The sequence below is a fragment of the Alligator mississippiensis genome, chromosome 14 (assembly GCF_030867095.1).
Source record: "Alligator mississippiensis isolate rAllMis1 chromosome 14, rAllMis1, whole genome shotgun sequence".
Classification (NCBI taxonomy): domain Eukaryota; kingdom Metazoa; phylum Chordata; order Crocodylia; family Alligatoridae; genus Alligator; species Alligator mississippiensis.
Window position 1 is genome coordinate 18,188,349 of NC_081837.1, and position 5,591 is coordinate 18,193,939.

A 5,591-nucleotide genomic window follows, 5' to 3' on the forward strand; every position below is an offset into this window, starting at 1 on the left:
TCTCGCTAGCAGGTAGGAAAACACTTTGGAGCTAGGAGTTATCCTTGTCTAAGGGCTTTGCTGAATCTGACCTGTAAGATCCCCTCAGAGCTATTCCCAGTGAAAGGGCACAGGGCTCTTCCTGCCTGGGGTGGCTGTGGCCTGGATCAGGAGCATCAGTAACCTTGAGGTGGTGGGAGACGTACTTGAGGTACTGATAGCAGATGCATGAGGTTTAGGAGGACCAGGAAGTGAAGGACTGGATGGAAATGCTCATTAGCAACAGTCAGCAGCTTTGACTACGTTTTACTTGAGAGCTGTCTCAGTGCTCACCCAGGCGCATCCAGGGGCATTGCTAGGGGTGCCTGTCACTGGGAGTGGGGTTGTGGCTTGGGCATTGCATTGGTTTTAATCAAATGCTTCATCTTCTCCGTCACTGACATCATGTCACCATGTCTTTCACTGCAGACACTTAAGATGCTTCTGGGGGCTGTACCATGGCAGTACCCACGTCCTCCCAGGAAAAGGATTTTGGACAGACGACCTCCCGGTGCCCTCCCGGTAAGACACAATAACAGTAAGACATCAACAGCTGCTTGGTGGCAGAGCACAGGTTCAAGAGGACCTAGGGGCTTGGTGTGTGCCTCCTTTTTGCATCTTGGGAAATCTTTGCTGTCGCGTCGGATACCTTTCTGTCTCACTACTTTGAGATTGCAATGTCTCAAGGTCCAACTAGTAATACAATGTTCAAGGTGCATCTGGCAGCGTCCAGCAGGGCCAACCCGCTGCAGGGGAGCGTGGCAGGGTGGAACAGGTGTTTTGGCACCCTTCAAAAGTGAGCAGCTGTGGCAGCTGGAGACACCAGCACTGGTTAGTTCTTTTCGTCCTCCATCCCAACCTGAAAGGGCTGGTGTGGTCCTAGTGTCTGCCCTCAGACTAGGCTTGTGTTGCTCCTCAGCCAGATCTCTTGGTACTTAGAAGCTGCACTGCTTCCAGCAAATGAGCCCTTTGCACGGATGTGCTGCTGTTCTGCTGCTGGGACAGCTGCTGCCTGAGCACCCAGTTTCCCCCCAGACACCATGTGTGCACGAGCCCTCTCTTGTGCTGAGAGAGGCAGGGCTGGGGCTCCCCTGCCGTGCTGAGGACCTGGGCTGAGCTCAGGTGGAGACCAAGGCAGAACCAGAAGATCACTTGGCCCTGGGCAGAATCTGCAAACTCAAGGGGTATTCCTCAGGGAAAAGCGGAAGGCCTGGAGGTGGAGGGACCCCTTGTTTAATCAGCAATCACCTTAGCTTGTGGAAAGTACCTTTTGCTTATGGCCTTGATCTTTTCAGAGGGCATGGACCAAGGATGATGCCATGTCTGGGAAGAAGCCAGGGCAGGCAGAGGTGAGTTTTTCTCCCAGCTGTCCACTTGTGCCTTTGAACCCAGGCTAGGATCCCTTCAGGCCACTACCCATGGGGACACTTCACACTGCTTGAAGCTAGATTTCCAACATGTGTCTCTAGCAGGCAGCACCTATCAGTGCTGTGGGAACAGAAACCCAAGCGACCCACCCTGTCTCTCTGAGAGGAGTTTCTGATTCTTGGGATGCTTATAGTATCCCAAGTATCAACTTCTAGCCAAATGGACAGGATGGACAGAGAGAGAAGGTGATGGAAATACAATGTGCCCTCCAATTCCCATATGACACCATGCCAGTGCTATCACTCACCCTGGCCCCACTGCCAGGGAAGCCAACCTTGTGATGCAAGATCAGACGTTTGGTACTGCTGGAAGCAGAGGTTTGTGCCCCAGCCTCCTCTAGACTCATGATGCAGGAACCTTTGTCCATGAATGTCTCTTTGCAGCCTTTTTGCCTTTCTCAGAGGTTCCCACTGAGATAATTCATGTTTTGTACAGACATGTAGAAAACCCCATTCTGCCTAGGGGCTATTGGCCAATGTCTCCAAGCCTGGAACCTGCAAGATCAGGTGGCAGAGCATGGCAGCCTTAATGGGTAGGCGAGACTGCCGAGCAACTGGGAGGCTTTTGTCAGCTGTTTATCATACAATTGGAACAGAAATCCTAAAGCTCCTGTGGAGAAGTTCTTCATGCAGTAGCTCCTGTATTTTTCCACCTTTCCCAATTGCATCCCTTGGAAGTGGAAGTGCTGGGTTGCTGCACAGTCTTCTCTTGCCCGAGTCCTAACACAGCAGGCCTCCTGGGCACCTCTTGGACTTCACAGTTCTGCCAGTAACATCATGCTAAACTTTCCAGACAGGAAAAACTTGGAGTCCTGGTCAGCTTTGACCCACTGGGAAGGGGAGGATCCAGCATGTCTTGGAGCCAATGCAAAAGGTATCATGTCTGTTAGTGGTAACAGATTTTCCAGTTCTGCACTCCAGTAATGGCCCGTGTGGTAAGGATGTATTTGAAATTGCCCTTTCATGTGCTGGGCTGGAATATGTTTACATGTCATCTCAGCTTCAAGTGTATTGCAAGGGAATTGAATTAGCTTGAGGCCACTCAGATTGTTCTTCCTCTTTATGACGTCAGGGGAGACAGGCCGGTGAAGGTGTTATGTTTTTGGGACATATGTGCCTTGAGGGTGTTATGGCTGGGGACCTTGACTGTGCTGTGCCAATGCTTCTGCTGGGACCAAAGCCAGAGGCTCCTGGCTAGAGGGTCTTACCCATCTGCCTAGGATCAGACCAACGCCACATTTGGGGTCAGGAAAGAATTTTACCCCATGGTGAGATTGGTATGGTCTGTCGGGGTGCGGGGTTCCTTCCTCTGTAGTGGGGAGTGTGACTTGTATGCAAGATCTCTCAAGTGTATATTGATAACATTTCATAGAAGCAGGACGTTGGCTGCCATGGTTCTCCTGCTTCACCTGTGGCAGGTGAGGGTGTTAGGTCTTGCGTCATGTCAGGGTTGAGGGCAGTCTGATGTAGAGTTTAGATGATGGATTGTATGGGATGGTTTGGATAGGGATGTTCCTCTCTCAGGCAGGGGCTGGACTGGCTGTGACCTCTGGTGGTCCCTTCTTCCAGCCCCACTTCTCTACGATTTTATGTTTTAAGTTGTTCACGTGAAGTTACTAGTGAATGTTTCTTTTCACTTTTGAGAACTGGTAGTCCATCGGAAATAATTTGTATTTTATTTCCAGATTCCAGGCAAGAACTGTGCAGCTTGGTGCAGCATCCGAAATCTGCTTTCTATGGTTGGTCTCCTCTTAAGTTTCCCAGTATCCCCTTACAGCAACTGCTTTGTGCAGCCTCTGGCCTGTACAGAGATTATCTCCAGAAGCGCATGCATTGGGGGCTTCCAAGCCCTGAAATTATTTACAGTGATGGGAACTTTGTGTAAAGCAGAAGTGGCTGCGCTCACACAAGATGGCTGAGTTTTGGAGGCAGCTCCATCACCTCTCCCCTCAGACATGTCTTGTGTTACTCACCAGAGATATCTCTTGACACCTAGGAGCCCCACAGCTGGGACTCAGAGGAAGTCTTCTAGGACACATCTTCTAGGGAAGGGGCCCTGGGCAGGAATTGATAGCAGCAGTGAGAGGTTTAGGGAGACTAACCCTGGAATAGGGACCGGGAACGAATAGCTGGATGGAAGTGAGGGTTAGCAACAGACAGCAGCTTTCACTGGCAGCAGTGCAGTCACCCAGGCACAGCCATGGGCATTGCCGGGGGTGCCGCCCCGTTGGGATCAGGGTGTGGCCATGGTTTTGTATTGGTTTTAATCCCATGAGTTTTCTTCTCTCTCACTGATGCCATGTCACGATGCCTTTCACTGCAGCCACTGAAGATGATTCTACGGCTGTACTATGGCAGTTCCCACGCCTCTCTGGGAACACGGACTGTGACCCGCGGCCCCCAGCTCCCTCCTGGTAAGATGCGAGAACAGTAGAGCCCCAGTGGCTGCTGGGTAGAGCTCAGTGGGGAGAGGGCCTAGGGTTTGGTGCCTGCCTCTTCTTGGCACCGTGGGCAAGCTTCCTCACTGCATGGGGGCATTGTTTGCCCTACCCCTGGGGACAGTTCCCACTGCTAGAGACTGGATTTCCAACATATGTCCCACGCAAGCAGCAGGTGTCAGTGCTGTGGGAACCCCAGCACACTGTGGGGTCCACCCTGTCTCCTTGGTAGAAGTTTCTACTCTTGTGACTCAGCTGATGTTAGTCAGGACGAACTTCTAGGCAGCTGGGCAGGATGGATGGGTGAAGACAGCTCTGATGAGCTGGTGCCCTGTGGGACAGCAAGGCTGTGCTCAGAGTATTTGCTAAGGGTCCTGACAATTGATTCCAGCTGTGTGGTGGTCTCTGCACACCCCTATACATCACCCTTTGTTTTTTCTCCCTCCTCTGCCACCTGGGAAGTTGCTGAAAGTTTCTCTGTTGCCTTTTTGTATTTCAGGACCTGGTCTGCAGGACATCAAGCATGAAGGAGTGGATGTGGGGGCTGTATGATGTAGGGCAGAAAATCAGCACCAGAAAGCTACTCCCTCTGTTCTGCCCCTTCCCTCTCCAGCCCTCACCACCCTCCCTGCCTCTCCTTTCCCCCTATATATGATGTTAGGTTAGGCTAGGTTAAGTTATATTATATTGTTTTATTTCCTATTATATTGTATTGTGGTGAACTGCCTTGTAGTATATATTAGATGCTGGTTATTTATGTGCCTCGGTGCTTCTTTAGACAGAAGCAGCTATTTGTTGTAGCCTGCCCATAACATGCAACTGTGCTGACATCCATCTGGGACAACTGGGTACAAAGCAGCAGTTGTTCCATCCTGCTCCCTCTGTGTTGGGCTGTGCAGTGCATGTAGCTACACTGGACAAGCCTTGATTCCCTGTCCCACCCCAGTGCTGGTGCACAGCTCCTTCAGGCCTGGGCACATTCTGGAAGGCAGGAGGGGAAATACACTGGGAACAAGCAGACCAGAGGCACAGCCTGTGCGTGGTCATGCAGGGGAGGACGCTGCCCTGCTTTCCTGCTTTGTAGACCTAAAAAAGCTCCTGGTGGGTGCTACCCTGGCATGGTCTGATCTCAATTCCTGCCCGGATTCAGAAGAAGACCAAGGCATCTGGGCAGCAGGGAACCAGTGTCACCAGCCTGTGAGCTATGTGACCACACAACGGCACCCCCCGGAAGGCCCGAGAGTGTCTGCAGCAACGAGAGGCCAGGCTCCTCTCCTAACCCTGCAGCACCCGCCATACTGTTGTCTCTCTCCCCTGGCTCCCTCTTATCTCTCAGCACCGGGGCTGAGCCCCATAGCATAGCAAAGCCAGGTCATACAGCTCTCCCTGCTGCTCTGTGGAGCTGGCCTGGGAGAGGGCTTCTTTCCTGGCTGATTGCTGCTCCCCTGCAGTGAGTGCTGAGAAAACCTACGTGAGTGGAGTGGAAACTCCTGTCTCTTGAGCTTTCATTTTCCCAAAGACTCCCTGGGTCCCCAGTCCAAGGTATTGGGGTAACCCCTCTGCTTTAGTTGTGGCCGGTTTGCGTGTTATGTCCAGTGTAGTGTCAGGGTTGACTGTAGTGTTGCTAAGAGGCCAGTCAGTGGATGTGCCTGGCATGGGTTGGCCAGGGCTGGTCCTGCCTCAGGCAGGGGTTAGATGTGAGCTCTGG

At 52.1% G+C, this 5,591-nt stretch overlaps 1 long non-coding RNA gene across 1 annotated transcript; it reads left to right on the forward strand.

The window, feature by feature from the left end:
* The first annotated feature begins 451 nt into the window (after nucleotides 1–451).
* On the forward strand, nucleotides 452–4,605 carry LOC132244825 (uncharacterized). Its single transcript, XR_009456607.1, has 6 exons — nucleotides 452–540; nucleotides 1,314–1,367; nucleotides 2,239–2,319; nucleotides 3,131–3,184; nucleotides 3,769–3,859; nucleotides 4,383–4,605. It is a non-coding gene; the product is annotated as an uncharacterized LOC132244825 (long non-coding RNA).
* The last annotated feature ends 986 nt before the right edge of the window (nucleotides 4,606–5,591 follow it).